At 40.2% G+C, this 19062-nt stretch overlaps 1 long non-coding RNA gene across 1 annotated transcript; it reads left to right on the top strand.

Moving 5' to 3' along the window:
• Positions 1-2688: 2688 nt before the first annotated feature.
• Positions 2689-17395, top strand: LOC127364084 (uncharacterized). Its single transcript, XR_007884975.1, has 2 exons — positions 2689-2932; positions 15229-17395. It is a non-coding gene; the product is annotated as an uncharacterized LOC127364084 (long non-coding RNA).
• The last annotated feature ends 1667 nt before the right edge of the window (positions 17396-19062 follow it).

The raw sequence follows: 19062 nt of genomic DNA, 5'->3' as shown, positions 1-19062 counted from the left end.
TTGGATGTTATTTGACTAAAAACTGCATTTATAGACTATTATCATCACAATATTTATAAAAACAACAACAACACATGTTGCAGTTTTTCACATTATTCTCAACAACAGCAAAATGTGGTAAAACTAGTCGCTGCACCTTGAATATAATATGATTATTATGATTAATGAGGCTTTTTTTGGTGGTGCTGCCTTCAAATTTGGTGTAATAATTCGCCTTATATGCTTTTAAACTAAAGTAACAAGCCTGTTTTTAAGATACAAGGAGTAAAAAATACAGAGATTTATGTAAAAATACCTGAAAAACTAAACTTAAATTATTTGTACTTAGGTTACTTCCCGCCACATGAACATGAACTCTTCACACACAGTATTACAGGTGTACCTCTCTGGGGCCACTCGGGCCTCGGAGGCGGGAATGTTGTGTAATTAGATGTGTCGTTGCGCCCGGAGACGATCACATGCAGCAGCTCATCGACTTCCAGTGGCCTCCTCTGACCTTCCTCGCCTCACCTGGCTTCACGGTCTCTCAGGTACGCTCACAATATCACAGGATTTCATTTTAAAGTTGTTAATTTATTAGCCAAAACAACACACAGTAAAGTTTAAAATAATATTTGTACTGTTGTTAAATAACCAAAATAAACAAATATAAATACAAATACAATAATATGCCAAATTATTACTTAAGATTTCTAATTCTTGTGTTGTACAATATCACCATTCAAAATCTCATTGGGAAAAAAATAATATACATTTCAAATTAAGACACCTTTTAAACTAAAGGTTAAAGACAGAAATGTGTATAAATCAATTGTTTATACAAACAAATTTAAAATAAATACATTCAGGGCTAAAATCTAAAGGTTAACACATACAATATACAATATAAATACATTCAGCTCACTTACTGCTAGCTGCCTTAAATTGGCAGTTTTCCTATGGGAGTTTTGTATTGCGGCTACCACAAAGCTAGCAGGAGTGAAGTAACATTTACACTAAAGATCTGTTCAATCTGAATTAAGGTAAGTTAAAGTTGTCCTGGATCATTTCTACCATCAGTCACTGTCTTCGGGTATGTTGAAAATGCGGAGCAAAGGTTTCCTCCCACTGACCTCCGCTTATCTAACCTTCCTCACCCCGACCGACCCGCCCCGAACCCTCCTCACCTGATCTGCCTCCCTCAGGTGACGCCGCTCACACACCTGTCTGCCACAGGGAGATAAAATCACCTCAAGAAACAGATCGCCCTTCCTGATCTCTCACATTCAGGATGTAAAGCTAACACCTGTGGAGGTTGTGTTTAAGATTAATGTTTCCGTGGTTTCTTTTCTCAGTACGAGAGAGTCAGAGTTACACTGTAGTGAAATAGTCCTTTTTATTGCTAATTCAGAGCATTTTCTACCATTTTAGGGAAAAACAGTGTAGTCCCATGGGCCCAGAGATTCAAATTTCTTAAAAATCCCGACAGTGACTGTAATAAAAATGAGATTTTTCAAAAAAAAATTCTAAAAATAAATAAAATTGCCCAAAATATGTCGTTACCAAATTTAAAGACTTAAGACTAATCAGAACAAATGTTTCCTAATCGTACTAAATATAGTCTTTGGGTGCAAATGGAATTAAATTGCGATCTTTTGCTTACAGGTGAAGTGAACGCTGGGGCTCTAGATACAGTTAGCCAGCCTACAACTGTCCTCTGACCCTTCAGTCCTGCTCGCTCTCTTCCTCTCAGGGCATTTAAGAAATGCATCAGAAATCTGCAAATGACAGTGACTTTAGGGGGCGTGGCCTCGATTAATTAACTGCTTAACAGGAGCAGCGAACTATTAGCCAAGAGTATCAGAGTCCACGCTGGAAACACGGAGAGTCCGACGAAGCTTTTACAGTCACTAGAAGCACATTCACGCTGTTTGTAAAAGATTATGTGTGCTACCTGTTTGTAGCTGAGCCAGCAGCTCATAGAGGCTAACTCTCTGGTATTTGTGTGTCAGTGAGGGATCAAGGTAAAGATTGAAGTCGGTGCTTCTACAGCGTCTAAAGTCGGAACCACTGCAGCAGAATATAAACTAGAGTAGAGGGTTAGCAACAGCTAGCATAACCTCCTGTGAGTGATGCATCTCCATCATTATTCATTCATACAGACTCAGAGCGGAGGATGGTTAGACGGCGTGAAGTGACATAAAGTCGTCTCAAACTGTCGACTCTCTCTCAGTATTTGTCTTAAAATGTACAGGCTGATTTATAACATTAGAGGGCGAGTTGAGACATTTTTTAACTACACAATGCAGATTTTAATACATTTGGTAATAGTGTCGATTTTAACACTAACATTAATGTGTTAATGTGTTTCAACACAGTAAAGTTATATAATTTAGTTTACCGCTCGAAAAACACACTTTAGGGCGTATTACCTCTATAACATGTTTTATCTTCTTTTTTTTAATCCTTTAAATGCCTTGTCTTTTGCTAAGAGATGTCTGCTGGATACCTACAGCGTCATGTATTGTATTAGAGGACCTGGGAGTGAGACCAGGTTGGACAGAAACTAAAAGAAGAAGTACTAAAGGAGGAGGAAACTGATACCAAACTTTACACACACACTGTCTGTTAAATCCAGGTAACTCCAAACCAACCCGCAACGCAACCAGACGTGTAAAAGACGGCGCGATCGGGGCAGAGTGGCTCAGTTCGGTATGGAAGCACTTTGAGCTCTTGGCCTGAGTGGTGAACCGTGTAGTTTCGTGGTGCCACACGTCTTTCCTGTGTTGGTTTATGGATGTGTGGCGACATAAGTGATTCCAGGCCTGTGTGGTAGCGCCGTGACGCAGATGCAGCCAAAGAAAACTGTTCAGGCAGACGTGTGGAGGGAAGCACTGGAGCTGAGGATCTCAGACTGAAAGTGAGAACGTTGGTGTTTAAACAGGGACACCGTGTGAGTGTGCACACTTTTTAAAACCTCAAAATATTTGTTCTTGTGTGTTTTCTTCAGTGGCTGAATTCTGGTCCGATTTACTGAGTGATACAACCGTAGAGGAGGAATAATAAGAAACGGCCTTTTGCTGCTTAATTGCCATTGTGTGTGTGTGTGTGTGTGTGTGTGTGTGTGGATGTTCGTGCATTTACAAGAGCAACCCACGCTCTTCTTTTTTTCCACTGAATTGCAGTCATTATGTCCATTAATTACCTGTGAAATGGCTCTCAGGCAGAGGCAGCCCTGCTGCATTCAGGCTGCCAGCAGGCGATTTGGGTTGGCATCGAGCCACCGGGCCAAATATCCAGGGCAACGCACGCATACAGGTTCAGATTTTATATTTCAGCCCATTAGCACATAAACCACATTGATTTATTGTGACTGCAAGAGGGGGAAACCCCCGTCTGTTGACAGGACAGCTCAGATTATGCATCATGAAACAGAAAGCTAAGAGAAGAAACGAGCTGCTGATTATCCCTCAAAGTACTAAGAGGATTATTCTGGTTAATCACAAGTTTTGGCTACGATTTCTACCGGTTACAACACCAGAATAACTGAGACCTGGGCAGTGGTGCAACGTAACTAAGTACATTTACTCCAATACTGTATATAAAGATTTATATACAAGATTCACTTGGCACACAAGCACCATAATCTCAGACTAAAACAAACACTACGACCCCACCAGACTCCATTGACAAAACAGCTAATTGTACCAAACATATTCAAACTTCTTCAAACTGGAGAGAAACTAAATAAAACTCAACAAGACTGTATGTATTAGTGTTTCCAACAATAAACAACAGTGGTTTAATCAAGATAAACCTTTAATTCACTGAATTAGATGTGAAAATAGCTACAAAACAGGCTGTTACATAACATTAGGGACTGCGCCTGTCTACTGACAGTAGTTGTTGTTTGTTCCACTAACAGTAGTAGTTTCTGCCACTGACAGGCTCAGGTTGTTATTGTCAGTGTATGACAGCAAAACATTTCCCCTAAAATAACATATTAACATATGTCTCTTATTTTATCTTTATTTATATTTGCACCAGTTTACCTTGTAAAATGCGCTCCAACATTGTTAACTACCATAAATAGGAGCTTTAATTTGATGTTTTGAAATCTATTTAAAATCTTATTCTATACTTTGTAAACATTCAGCAACATATAACGTATAAATGATTTGTAGTTACTCGTATTAAAACATGGACACGTGTGTAACTCAGCCCCAGTTTGGTTAAAACCACCTTAATTGACTCAGTCATGAACAAACAAACACACACACAAGTGTTGACTCGTTTATAGCATCAGCCAACAGTACTCAGAGCACACGGAGAAACACTGCAGCTGCACTATCACACACACACACACACACACACACAAAAGATTCATAATAATTCATTAATTATTAAAAAATATCCTCTTTATTGTCTTATGAAGTAAATCTATACTTTCTCGTCGTTAAAGATTTAAAAAATGGTTAAAATTTGCTCCAAAACACAAACACAGCTTTAAATGTTAAATATCTCCATTGACTGTATATATAATGGACAGAACCTGCATTCTGTGTAACGACCAGCAGGGGGCGGCTCCACTGGTTGCAATAACACACTGTTACCATTCAGTCTTATGGAGAAATGATCCGACTTCTCAGTTGATGTATGAGCTCAGTAAACAGTTTCCTGATGAGTTTCTGGTCTCAGTCTCTAGTTTCAGTCTTCTTCCATACAGCATGATGTTCATTTAGTAACTGATGGTCCCATTTAGAGTAAAACAGACCATAAAGCAGGGTATGCTTTAGGGCGGGGCTACCTTGTGATTGACAGCTCATTCTCAGTGAGTCCGTCCAGCTCAACACACCAAACTCAGATCAAACTGTCAAACAGTGCTGATCAGATATGGATCCAGATTCTGTTGTTGACTAGTTCTCTCTTTAATGAACTGTGTGACCACGCAAGCCGCCATTACGACCTCTGCTCAAACTGTCGTGATGACGACCATAACGCCAAACTGGAGGCTTCAAAACGGGACTCCACAAACCGATGGGTTTTTTTCAATTCCATGTTATTTGTATAGCGCCAATTCATAACAGAAGTTATCTCAGGACACTTTTCAAACAGAGCAGGTCTGGACCGTACAGAGACCCAACAGTAACCACCATGAGCAAGCACTTGGCGACGGCGGCAGGAAAAACTTCCTTTTAAGAGGCAGGATATTATTATATTATTAAATTATATATAATAGGGTTTAACTTAATCTATAACTTTATATATGACGTATTTTGATCTGATATAGTTCTTAAAGTTCATTTAACGTAGACATTTTTTATTTGTTTTTTATTTCTATAAAAGAGACATTGATTACCTTCAAATACATATATTTCATATAATACTGGCAAATACTAAGTATTTTTTTATCTTTATGGCAAAAAAATAGAAGACAAATGTCTAATTTCAGCATTACGTCACAGACAATAATCGACCGGTTCGTGGTACATTTAAGTCTGAATACCAAAGTTGTCGCATCTATAACGATAAAACCGATTCCCGACTCGTATCTGTGAATCTTTACACCCTGAAGTTCAGTTAAAATAAGAGTAAATTAACTCCAGTATCCGTAGATGTGGCGTCATAACTCACACGATATGATTCACTGTCCTGCATTTACATCATAATGGTGGAGCGCTGTAGAGAGGACGGGCCCCTCCCAGCATGCACTGCAGCGAGGCCCCCAGCGGCATGCACCCTCTCGGTGAAAGAGCAGCCAGGTGGAGAGGCCCATTCACTGCAAACTGACCTTGACAGAGTTTGATTGAATCTCGCTTCCTCTACCTCCCTCGCAGACGGCAGGAGTTTCTCCCCCCTTCCTCCCCTTCCTCCTCCTCCATGTTTCATTCTCCTCCTCTGACTGACGCCTCCCATCAATGTGCTTTTTGTTCACGCTGTCTTGAGAAGTTTCTGTCTCTCTCTGTCCATCTTGTTTATCTCCCCCCTCTCTCTACTTTCTCTCCCTCGGCAGGATGAAGATATTTGTCACGCTCCGCCGACTCCTCTTTCTCCCTCCCTGTATCCCTCTGTTTCCTGTCTGTCTCTCCGTCTTCCTCTCCCTCCTCAGAAAGATGAAGACGTCTGTTGCACACGACCGCTTCCTGTCTCACTCTTTAAGTCTTTAATCTCTCGTTGTGCTAAAGAAAAACATCGTTCTTAATACTGAGTTTAATTAGTCGATTTAAAATTTAAATTAAGTAACTTTTAAAAGGTGTTAAAAATATCATACAAGGCAGATTAATTTAGACTTTGTGGCTGTTTTGTGAGAAACAAACTAGTTCGTATGAAGTTTCTGTGACAAATAAAACAATCTAGTTTCACTTAAGTATTTCTGCTTTTTTCCAAACACTTTCCAACCACAACTTCCCAGATGGTTCTGTGTAACAACCCGTCTGTCGCAGTGAGGTTAGACTCAATTTGTCGACAGTTTGTTGAGATATTATTGGCACTGTGAGTTAAAACACTGTGAAAATGTTTATGTGGGAATGTTACTAAATTAAATAATCTACCAGAGACGAGTGGATGACATCGGTGTTTGTGTCCGATTAATGAGTAAGAGGTCAGTTTCAGACGGACGGTGGGAACGTTTGGGGTCTTTATGTGTCTGTTATCGCTCTGAGGGAGCCTGAACGTCTCACATTATCAGTCCTGAAATAGAGAACGATAAACAGCGCCGGGCCTCGTGGCTGCTCGCGGCGGTTACAGCTGATGTCATTGTGAAGCGTCTCTTCCAGAATAAATGTGCTACGTAATGGACGGACGGGATGGATGGATGGATGGCCACTTTCAGCCTTAGAAAACAAACTGAAGCTCCAAAACAAACATATATTTGCTTTTCTTGTATAGTTCACAGTACGTGTGAGCTTTGTGGGTCGGCTTTCAGGGTTCCTCCGGTTCCCTTTGGCTGGTTTTATGTTGAGATAATAACGTCTGAAGTCTCGTCGCTCCTCAGATGAGCTCAGTGAGTTTATTTACACCGATGGTAACAATGCTGCTGCAGACAGAAAAGTTTGATGTTCAGTTAAATATGCTTTTGCTTTCTTTTGGAGAATCACACTGATAGACTGATTCCACTCTCACGACTTTATGGTAAATATGAAGCTGGCTGACTTAGATTAGCTTAGCACAAAGACTGGAAACAGTTGGAAACAGCTAGCCTGGCTCTGTCCAACAAGCACCTCTAAAGCTCACTGATTAACACGTTATATCTGCGGACTGGGTTGGATTTTATACTTCTTCCCAACAGTGAGCAACACGACACAAGTCCAAAGTCAAAGCTAATATTGCAAAGCTTGTGGGATACAGTGATATTGTAGTGTTGGTCTGGTGTTGGCTGATGTGTAAACGTCCAAATAAAATAAAGAAACATTACAGATAGTAACGTTATTCTAAATATGATTGTCAGTTATTTTACAGCGTTCAGTCTAGTGTTTGTCACGCAGACTGCAGTTCACTGAACGACCACTGGTGGCGCTGTTAACAACGGTCTTCTGAGAGGAAAGAAGAAGACAGCAAAGTGAAAGTAGGAAGTAAACGTCCTGTCGACTGCAGCAGACAGTGAGGACAGACTGAGGCCTGCTGGCTGTTTAAATGCAGGAAATTACCCCAAACACTAAAACGTTTGTTCGCTGCGTCACCGAATCCAGTTTCCAAAGTTCAATTTTAAGACTATTTTTATTTTTAAATGTACAAACTGAATTGGATAATTTAATCATGCCGGTGTTCTGTGTGCATTTATTGACCATAAAGCTCCTCTGTTGGTTGAAAAGGGAACATTAGACACAAATCTAATCCCACAGACCCACAAGCTGCTCAATAACAGCAGATACTCTGTTTTGTATATCTGTCATGACCGGAGGGATACGTGTACGTTAATGTCACTGCAGGGAGGCAGAGCTTGGTGTTGTGTCTCAGCTGAAAAACCCACTGAATGAAACAATTCCACCTTAACAATCACTGCTTCTCCCACGCTGTTGGACAGACAAAGGACGTCCCGGAGGGGCTGCGAGCCGAGCTGCTGCTAACGTTAGCTCAGCTTGTTTCTCTGATAACTTAAGATCCAGACGTCCGATGACTAAAATCCTTCATCCGGTTCAAATCTAGAGTTAAAAAGCACCAAGATCTAAACAGTGGATGGTAACAATGTGGCTTCAGACTGGATAACTGAGGCTAATGCTGACAGGTTATGATATAATGCCAACCATCAGAGTTGTCTGTGATAGAAAAGTGAAGTAAAATACACGTTTTTCATTGTGTGGTAGAAGAGAAGTTTTAAGAGTGTAGTTTGTGCTGCAGGCCGCTATCAGCCCCCCTTATCAAACACAGCTCGTGCTCCTGTGATGTGGCCCTTCAGGCTCTTCAGGCCGCTATCAGGGGAGCAGGGCCACCCCCCCCTTTAGCTGGGCGTGGATGGAGAGGAGATGGGGGAGGGAATCAGACACAGCCTTCGTGCTCCTAAAATAAGTTTCCTTTCATAAAATGAGTTTTATTTTACAGTTTATACTTCAGGGAAGAATCCGTTCTTACAGTTTTATTCTCGTTCTCAAGTTACTTAAGTGACTTATTTTAACTGTAAACGTGATTATTTTCTTTTCTGTCTAAAACTCAGAGAATTGAATTTTTATAAAGTAGAAAATTACCTCAACAAAAGATTAAAGGTTGGCAGAAACATTTTATAGTTGGAAGCCTGAAACTACATCCTGGCTAGATGTTGATCTCTGTGTCTTTCCTCATAAAAAACATTCATTTAATTCATTGCTGATGTTTTGATTGTTAACTTTTGTTATCCAGAAGAAGAATAAAAACACAAGACAATGATCCTGATATTAATAATCAATGATTTAGAGCCTCTCTGACTCCACTCACCATTTTGTTTATTTTCCTGAAAAACTTTGTGATACATTAAAAACGTTTTAATTTAGTTCTGCAGAATTATAATAAACTCTGAAAGCCAGTTAGCTGAGCTTAGCAGAAAGACTAGAACCAGAGGGGAACCGCTAGCCTTTGTTGCTGTACAAAACAAAATGACAAGTTGTGGTTTTAGGAATGTGTATATTGATTATTGATAAATGAGCTCTAGAAACAAAGTTACAACATAACACATTCAGGCGGTCCCGCGAAGCCGTAGCGTTTTCCGTACGATATCCCGAGTTGCTAAAAGGGACGCAGGGACAATGACGACCACCGTACTGCACCAGTGCTTATTGACAACAGAGTCTGAGAGTCATAACTCAAACCCACAGACACGAAACACACAGTTTTACATTCAGAGTACTTTAAACTTCCACAACATATTGTTATATCTGAAATCCATCCAGAACAAACGTCCATAAATCCACTAAGAAATCATTAGAAAAAAGCCTCTTCTTATAACTGCAGAACTTTAGAATTACCACGTTTCTAAGTTTCCGTCAGTATCGCAGCGCTCCAGTGACGTCTGTCTGTACAGCCACAGAAACACTGCTAACAGGAGCTGCCACTTTTAATGGTGCTAATTAGACTAAATATGACAAATATAACCTAAACACAACAACTGGGATCAAGTTGCAGCCCACAGCATTATGGGAAATTCATTTTCCAAAACCATCAACATGTTTTTATATTCCTGACGCTGTCATCTATCCATCCACATACAGATATTTACCCTCTGTTGAAAACCATTGGATATATAGATGTACAGATCACTGTGAATATTAATGTTTCAGATAGTTTAATCTGATAACAGGAAAATGTCTTTTAAAATTTCAATTAGTGAAATAAAAAGAACCGAAACATCGATTTAACAAATATGTAATAGTGACAGCGTCGATGTCTGGAGGTACTCTGGAAGTCTGGGAGGCTTGTCTGGGTTTGTTGGGGTATCTGGTGAGTCTGCCTTTTGGTCGTGATGATCTCGCTGTGTGTCGGGGGGGTGAGTTGGACCCTGATGTGGCCCCCTGATGGGTATTTAACTCCAGAGGGTTTTCAGATGAGTTTTGTTCCACTGTTGCTTCCTATTGATGAATCTAGACCATCAGGGTGAGAGATAAACCAGGAGGAGGTTCTGCTACTCACAGAGATAACCTGTGGTATGTCCAACACACACAAACACACTGATAACACACACACACACACACACACACACACACACACACACACACACACACACACACACACACACACTGATAACACTGGGCTCTTTGATCTGCCTCCTGGAGGGAAGAAAGAGTGATTGAGAGGGAAAAGAGAAAAGAGTGATTGAGAGGGAGGGAAATTGGGAGAGATTACAGGAATAGCTTCAGGGATGCTGCGTTACACACACACACACACACACACGCACATGTTTATCTGCTTTCCTTTCAGGTGGAAATGTGAATGTGTTGCTGCTTCAAACAGGTTTTAATATTGACGACGTTTTGTGGCCACGGGGCCAGAAGAGAGTCGAGGGTCTGTAAAGTGTTTAGTGTGTAAAGATTATTTATAATGACAGCGAGCACCTTGTATTGTAATATATACGATTATACTATATTATTTTAAATCTGTTTTGTGTGTTTTAAGACTAGTTTTACAGTCATGGAAACACCTGGAAAATGACCAAATATCCTGGAAATAATCTGTGTTGTTCACTCAGATCTACGTATTTTGTTTGAAACCCTACGGTTGGAAGGAGAACCTGCTTCAGATTCCTTTATTATCCGTTCAGTTTGCTTTAGAAATTAATTGTTTGGCACTGGCAAACATCAACACACACTATACAATATATAAGAATATATAACAGTAACAGATACAAATTCTGTGTTACGGTTTTCCACAAGCAGAATTGTCACTAACAGTGGAAAATGTTGTTGTGGATAATAAATAACAAGCATAGTGATGTTAACTGTACGTCCAACAAACACTTTATATTTCTACTTTTATCAGGCAGGAATGTAAAATACAATAAATTCTACTTAACTGTAATTGTTACTGAGGCCAAAGTCATGGTACTGTTAGAGGAAAATAGATTATTATTATTATTATTATTATTACTATTATTATTATTGGGTTCAGACATTTGTCTTACTCAAAAATGTTGCATTTCTTGATTTGTCTTTTTCTGTTTTTAGACCTGTTTAAAGCTCCAGTGTGTCACATTGAGGAGGATCGATTGTCAGAAACTGAATATAATATTCACAAGTATGTTTTCATTAGTGTATAATCACTTGAAAATAAGATTAATTGCTTTTTGTTTCCTTAGAATGAAACGTTTTTATCTACAGAGGGAGCGGGTCAGTGTATATAAACTGTATGTGTGTGTATAGATATCTAATGGAATGATTATAATATAAATATATTAAAAGCCATCATAAAGCTATTTTCTCATGACAACAGGTTTAGAAACCAAACAGTGTAACTCATCCACCAAATATGACATCGTGATGTCAGCCGACCTGCTTCCTTTCTCAAACACACTCTCATTTTTTACATATTTCTCAGGTTCATGTTGTGGTTCAGAGTTCAGGGTCCAGAGTCCACCATGTTTCTACAGCAGCCCAGAACGGACAAACCGAACACTGACTCTAGATAGGACCACTCTTCACGTCCTTCATGGCCACCGTAGTTTCTCCTTCACGCCGAAGGTGAAACCAGGAACTTAGAAGCTACTAAATCCTACACACACCTTTAATAACGTCTTTCCACCTGCTGGAGGTCGAACTCTAATCAGAAGGTTGGCGGTTCGATCCCCGGCTCCTCCCGCTGCATGTCGAGCTGTGTGTGTGTGTGTGTGTGTGTGTGTGTGTGTGTGTGTGTGTGTGTGTGTGAAAAAAAGGCTTTGAGTGGTCAGAAGACCAGAAAGGCGCTGTATAAGTAAAGTTTACCATGAAGAAGTCCTCTGTATGAAACATTTCACATGTAAACACCAGAGCTGGTGCATGAGGAGTTCAGGGTCAGTGCGTTCATTCATCATCCGGCTGGTGGAGACACAGAACGACAGAGAATCTCTGAATGAAAGTAAAGTCATTGTAAAACAAAGCTGAATTTAAAATACGTTTATTATTTAGTCCTTAAAGCAGCAGCCTTCCAACCCGCTGCCCTTTCCTGTCTGTCGTCTCCTGTCCTATCAAAATAAAGGCATTAAACGGCCAAAAATACCTTTAAAAATATATATGTTTAGTATTTCCTGTAATGTTTTGTTTGTATATCAGCCAACGTAGTCATGTTCATGTACATTGCGCTTGCAGTTAGGAGCTAAAATGTGATGGTAAGATAGTGAGCGGAGGTCAGATAAAGCGTTCAAAAACACTGCAGTCATGTGGACCAGGAGGACCTTGTTTCCCTCAAAATGACCTCTAGTTCTTTCACTGTTCAGGAATAAATAATAAGTAATAAATAATCTTCCTATTGGGAATAAACTGTAGTTGAATAGAGTATCTTGACCTCGGTCATAATGGTGATACTGGGAGTGTCTGATAAAAGGCACACACACACACTCAGACCAAACACAATAATCAATGATTTTATTATTTCATCGATATGTCCGAGAGCTCTGAGGGAATGAACAATGAGCTCCTACACACACACACACACACACACACTTTCTCCTTCCTACAGGATGTTATGCTGTGAAATCTGAGTCTGATGAGAGAAAGAAGAGGACGAAGAAAGGGGGAAAAGGTGTGTGTGTGTGCTTCCTGTAGGATGTTATGCTGTGACCTATGAGGATGAACCTGGGGTGAGTGCAGAGGCATCCTGATACTAATAAGATGCCTCCGTTTGATGAGTGTGTGTCTGTGTGTGTGTGTGTGTGTCCGCACTGCTGAAGCATCCTGATAACGAACCAGTTGAAACTCTGGACAATCGGCTCTTCGTGCTCGAGTGGAAGGAAGTACTTCACTGATAGTGTGAGTGTGTGTCTGTGATTATTACTTCCTCATCGGGAAACAAACACCAGATAAAAGACTTGACACTGAAAGAGATGAGATTACATAAAAAGTTACATACAAATACACATAAATTGGAAGCTTTATTTTTTTTTTTTAATTTTTTTTTTTTTTTTTTTTTTTTTTTTAAAAAAAAAAAGGTTTTTTTTAAAAAAGGTTTTTTTTTTTTTTATAAAAGGATTTTTTTTTTTTTTTTGTTTTGGGGAAGGGGGGTTTTTTTTTTTTTTTTGCCCCTAAAGTTTTTTTTTTTTCCTTTTAGAAGAGAGGAAGTAGGAAAATATGTGTCTGTTACTTGATTCCAGCTGTCGGATTTACTTTATTATGAACTAAGTTAGCAAGTTGGGAACATGAACAGGCTGTGAAGTGTGAAGGAGAAACTATGAGAAATGCCTTTTCTATGGCGGACTCCGCCAGAAGAGGAGCCTCTGTAGATAAAAACGTCTCAAACAAAAACACAAAGATTATTATTTTCAGGTGATGAAACACTAAAACATACCTGTGAATATTATCTTTCTGACAATAGATCCTCCTCAATGTGACACACTGGATCTTTAAGAATTGTTTACCTGGTTCTCATTTGTTTAACTTCTTCCTCTCCATTTGTCTCTCCGTCCTCTTCCTCCAGTTCTGTCGGCGTCTCCCCCCGGCAGGAAAAATAAACTTGACCTCTGCATCCTGGCGAGAGGTGACCTCCGCTCCTCAGCAACCCCTAAACACAAACAGTCACCTCTCATTCCTTCCTCTCTCCTTTCTCCTGAAGTTCCCCACTGCTTCATCCTTCCTCTCTTCTTCATCACCTTCAGTGGCAATCATCAGTGAGTTCACTGCCTCTACTGATATCAACGAAATACCTCAACAGCTCCTGAATTCATTTTATTGTTTTATTTATTCATTTATTTTCTTTGCTGGTCTTCTGACTCTTTAGCGCCACCAGCAGGTCAGAATTTTCACTGACAAATATCTCAACATCTACTAGATCAGTTCACTGCTGGTATTGTCTTCTCATTGGAGGGATCGCTCGTACAAAAACATACTATTGCTTGTACGAAGACACATTGTCACTGTACAAAACCAGTTTCATTGGTTGTACAACTTGCTCGAACAGTCTAGCAGCGATCGTGTCTAAAATTCAACTCATTCAGCAACTGCATGGCGTATTTCTGTCTTAAAGTGCTTTCAGAAACACAGAAACTATTCGTAATATGAGACAAAGTTTTCCAAACTAGCCGCCACGCAGAAAGCGTTCGTCCAATCAGGTGTTTGTGCGCGGTTGTAGGAGGGTGGAGCTCTTTGCAGCTGTTGGACTCCTGTGGGCACCATTAGTGTTAGTAACAGATTACGTAAGGTAACTGTAATCCTGAGCTTTTAAAGAGTCACAGAGGAGGAAGGAAAGCTACTGTATGTGGCACAGAGAGAGGAAGAGGAGGGGAAAGGAGGAGGAAGGCTGCTTTTGGGGATGGAGGAGGAGGAGGAAGAGTGCAGCAGCAACAACACATGGTCCCAATTTCACGGTTGTGGACGGAGGAGTGCCGGCGGATGCGGGGGCAGGAACAGGCTGCAATCTGGAGACATTAATACCTCAGTAATAGTCACATTCACTTCCACAACCAGGAAACTACGACTGCTCTGGACCTGTGGACGGACGCACACGTATGTCTGTGTGTACGTGTGTGTGTGTGTGTACGTGTGTGTGTGTGTGTGTGTGTGTGTGTGTGTGTGTATATGTGTGTGTGTGTGTGTGTGTGCTCGCTGAGACAGAGCAGACTATAACAGAGTAGTAAAAGGCAGCAGGGCAGAGCAGGACACCGAGGGCCCGACTTCCTGTGCCTCCTGTTCTTCCTGAGCTCTTAATGAGACCTGTTACAGTAAACCACCACCTCCTCTTTCACTCCATCTCTCCTCCAACCAGCCACCAGACCTCCTCCTCCTCCTCCCTTTCCTCTTTAATACCTCCTGTACAGTTTCATGCACATGCATTGGCAACTGGTAGAATCTGTTTACTGTACTTACATTTTTCCATTTTATCCAACTTTATACTTTATAACCTGGCAGTAGTTGATCTGAAAGTCGTACAAACTGTTCCTTTGAGGGGAGGAATGAAAATCCTTCCCCGAATATGCTCTCATTGTGTACAAAATATGAAACTGTGTTGGGCAAAAAACCTCTGCGGACATTCAAAGTGTCCGACATGAGATCGGCGTCTGTTCGTTGTTTGACTTTTAGTAAACTACTCGCACATAAACACAGAGACACTCAGACAGCCTCGTGGTCTCAGTCAACACTCTCACCTCTGTGTGTTTAACTGCAGCTCCTGGACTCTACCGGAGGCGTTTCATCACTGTCAGCGCCGGTTTGAAAACGTCCTCTGTCAGGCCACACCGGCTGGAGACGCAAGGCTGCTTGAAAAGAGCCACAGACCTGAAGACGTGCTGAAAGAAACCCTTGGTACGTCAATGGACCGCTCACTGGGAGAGAGCAAGGGGAGGACGGAGGGAAGCTAAACACTGAACTGTATGTAAACAGAGACAGAAGTCAGTTGATCACTTTGATAACAGATTTCAGGCTTAAGCAACGACCCAGTTTACTTTATTTTCTGATGCATAAATGTGCACTTGAAGTTGAAATATGTTCAGTCCAAAACACACAACACAACACAAACAGACATGTTCAGGTTTCTCTTTTGGTCATTTTTTAAAACTTAAAATATGAAATTTCTGCCACTAGCGGGTCTTTTACATTAAAACCATAATAATGAAAGAAGTTTGATGAGGTGGTGAAGCAGCTAGTAACGTTTAGAAATGTAACATATTATAGATTTAAAGTTCACTTATTTTTAGAGCTATTTTAGCAGAATTCATATCCCAAAATACCAAATATATACGATACTGGTGTGCCACAAGGCAGTACATTGGGTCATTTTTATTTTCTTTATCTAAATAAAAGTTTCATATACATTCTTAGCCCAAAAAACTACAACAAAAAGTTGCTCAATCATTCAATTGAAATGTCCATTAACAGTAAAAAGTATTGCTAACATTTAGTTTTTTTCACCAATGGAATATGAAGTTTTCTCGTTATAAACTGTTTCTATTCTACATGTGTTAATAGTGGTATTTATACAGTATTTGACAATGTGGAAAAAACATATTTTTTTCCTGATTAAACTCAGTTCGTTACAGTTCTTATCAAACAGATTCAAACAATCCCCCACCACTGCATGTGACACTGGTGTGCCACAGGGCAGTATACTGGGTCCTGTGTAAAAGTAAAGTAAATAACAGATTTTTCATTGTAAAATGTCCATGAGTCAGAATTAATATTTAATTTGACTTATTTTGATAAGTCCCTTTCAGTCATGGGATATATAGAGTTGTGTTTTGATTGTGAATCATCTTTATTAACTTTTCTCTGGAGTTGTGCCAAACCAGTATTATACATGAACAAATATTGACATATGTTAAAAAAACAAACTCACTGGCAGGAAGGAGATCCTTTAAGAAACTTATAACAATAGAAAACTCCATGTGAGAGGGTGTAAAATAACAAAAAGTCACAATAATCCTTTTAAATCACTGTAGTCCTTTAACATGAGGGCATTTTTGCGCAGTGAAGTCGTTTTAACCAGTCATCTCTCCTTCCAGCTGATATTTAGGTTAATAATCAGGATTAGGGTTAGTTTATGTATTACAACCTGATGTTTTAATGCCCTCCACCCACCCCTTGTAAGTCCCACAACCTCTCCCCCACCCCTAAAACCGCACCCGCTCAGATCTCGGTGTGGTGCCGCTGCGTCAGCCGGGGCCCGTATGGCGTCCTGCATACCGTTGGTTCAGACCACAAAACACACACTGCTCAATGGCTGCCCTTTAATCAGACGACCAGCACACACCCACAGAGACCGGGCTCCTGCCTTTAATGATCAAAATAGTCCTGCGAACACTGAGGAGAGGAGAGGAGAGGCTGGCGGTGGAAGAGCAACGTTTTCACTGGTGGTCGAACAGTCTAAACATTTTTTTTATTTTCGTGTGTTTGATCCTGGTGTTTGTTGGTATAATTGAGATCTAAAGTCTGTAATACAGATCAAAGTGTTTCAATATACGACCAACAAACATTCTTAAAACAGACTGATATCATCTGAACACAGGTAGCGAGAGGCAGCTGGTTGATGCGATACGCTCCTGCCGATGGTTTCACACTGTTTCATTGATCTACATGTAGCTTTAATGAGACAGACGAAGCTTATAAACATGGATCAATACCACTGATATTGATCAAATTAACACAGAAAAGGAGAAACACCTTAAAACATTACATTTGTACGACTGTATGGGCGAACAGTGTAAAACTTTACTCATACATGTTAATGTTTTATTGTCTTGTTTTTCTCATACATTTAATCTATTTCTGTCAAACTTGCTGATTTATGTGGATTTTAAGGTTTAATGTCTGTTTTTAAATAAACTCATGCAGCATTATGTTGATTGTAAGATTTAATCTATGTTAATGTGCTGATTTATTTAGATTATAATGTTTTTAAATGTGACAAACAAATAAACTTCAGATTATGCAAAAAAATACATTGAACACTTTAGTTGTCTCCCGACATGGACAACTGTTGTGAAGTTTGCAGATGGCACCACCATCAAAACAACCTGCTGGTCAACGTCAGCAGAAGCGAGGAGCTGATTAACTGACACACAACCCTGTTTACATCTGTGGATGCAGGCGGAGCAGGTCAACAGTTTTATGTTCCCGGAAATCAACATCACAGAGAACCTGTCTTATCTCACACCTCCACCCTGGTTACAAAGCACAGAAACTACTTTATTCCTTAAGAAAACTGAAAGCAAAATCCTTCAATCTGTAAAACCAGAAACGTTCATTTAACTTAAAGAAACAGTTGAAACTGATTACATTAAACTTTTTAAGTAAAACTTACTCAATCGAAGTTAAAAAACATTCTTGATCAAGTAGTTTTAGTAATTTTAATTGAAAATGACTTAATTATGTATTCCTTATTTGTACTGTGAAAACAAAATACTTAGTATTATATAAGTTATTAATCGGGAATGTTTCTGTAACTTACAATCCTAAGTCACTTAAAATCACCAGTAAAAGCTAGAATTGAGTTTGTGCTACTTAAAGATTCAGATATAATCAGTTTCAACTGTCACATTTACTCAAAATTATAGGAAAAGGTTGAAAAATACCTTTTAAATCTTTAGTTGAAACGAGGCTGTGTGCACAGTTTTAATAGATAAACCTCACAGAATTGTACAAATAACGTTTAAAATCATCAGCAATCATCATTAATGTCAGCGTCTCTTTTCCCCCCGGATCCGTTAGCTGAAGGAGGGTCTCTGTGTTCACCGTCCGTCCCCGTTTCAGTACAGTTGGATCTCTGTGGTGCCGACACATCCACAAACAGTGGATGATTTGCAGGTCAAACCTGAACGCCTCGCTGTGTGTGTGGCTTCCACGGTTTCATCTATCCATCTATCCATCTATTTATCTATTTATCTATCTATATATCTATAGAAGCAGAGTGTGGAGGGGAGGAGGAGGGAGCGATGAAGGGAGGAAGACGTCTGGGTCTAATTTACGGCCCTAATAAATCCCCACTCTTTACCCTCTAACCCCTGAACCGGCCGGGCAGCTCCCTAAAATCTTAATCACTCCCCCGCCGGCCCCCTCTGAGTCCCGGTGGGGCGCGAGAGAAAGGAAAGAGGGCGAACAGTGGCCATATTATTCTGCTGTAAAACCAAATGGCGTCCTTGTAATCACCTGACTGCCGCGGCAGCCAGACGAAGCAGTCAGTCAGTTATTCAGTGAGCTGTGTGGCGGGCGGCCCGGCTGGATGACTTATAGAGGCCCTACTAGCACACACACACACACACACACACACACACACACACACACACACACACACACACACACACACGGTCCATTCATGAATTTGTCTCCTATCCAGACTTCAAACGCCAAGAACTGAGCTTTTTATTGTGGACGGAAACAGAAAAGAGACACATTTGTTGTGTAATTCACAAACTGAACAGATTCAGATGCTTTTTATTAAAATATGATACAAAAAGTTATAAAAGACTATAATCCAATCAATCAGCTCTCGTCTTCTCCAGTTAGT

The sequence above is a fragment of the Dicentrarchus labrax genome, unplaced genomic scaffold, assembly GCF_905237075.1.
Source record: "Dicentrarchus labrax unplaced genomic scaffold, dlabrax2021, whole genome shotgun sequence".
Lineage (NCBI taxonomy): Eukaryota > Metazoa > Chordata > Actinopteri > Moronidae > Dicentrarchus > Dicentrarchus labrax.
Note: the sequence above shows the minus strand (reverse complement) of the source record. Positions and strands in the feature narration are given on the sequence as shown.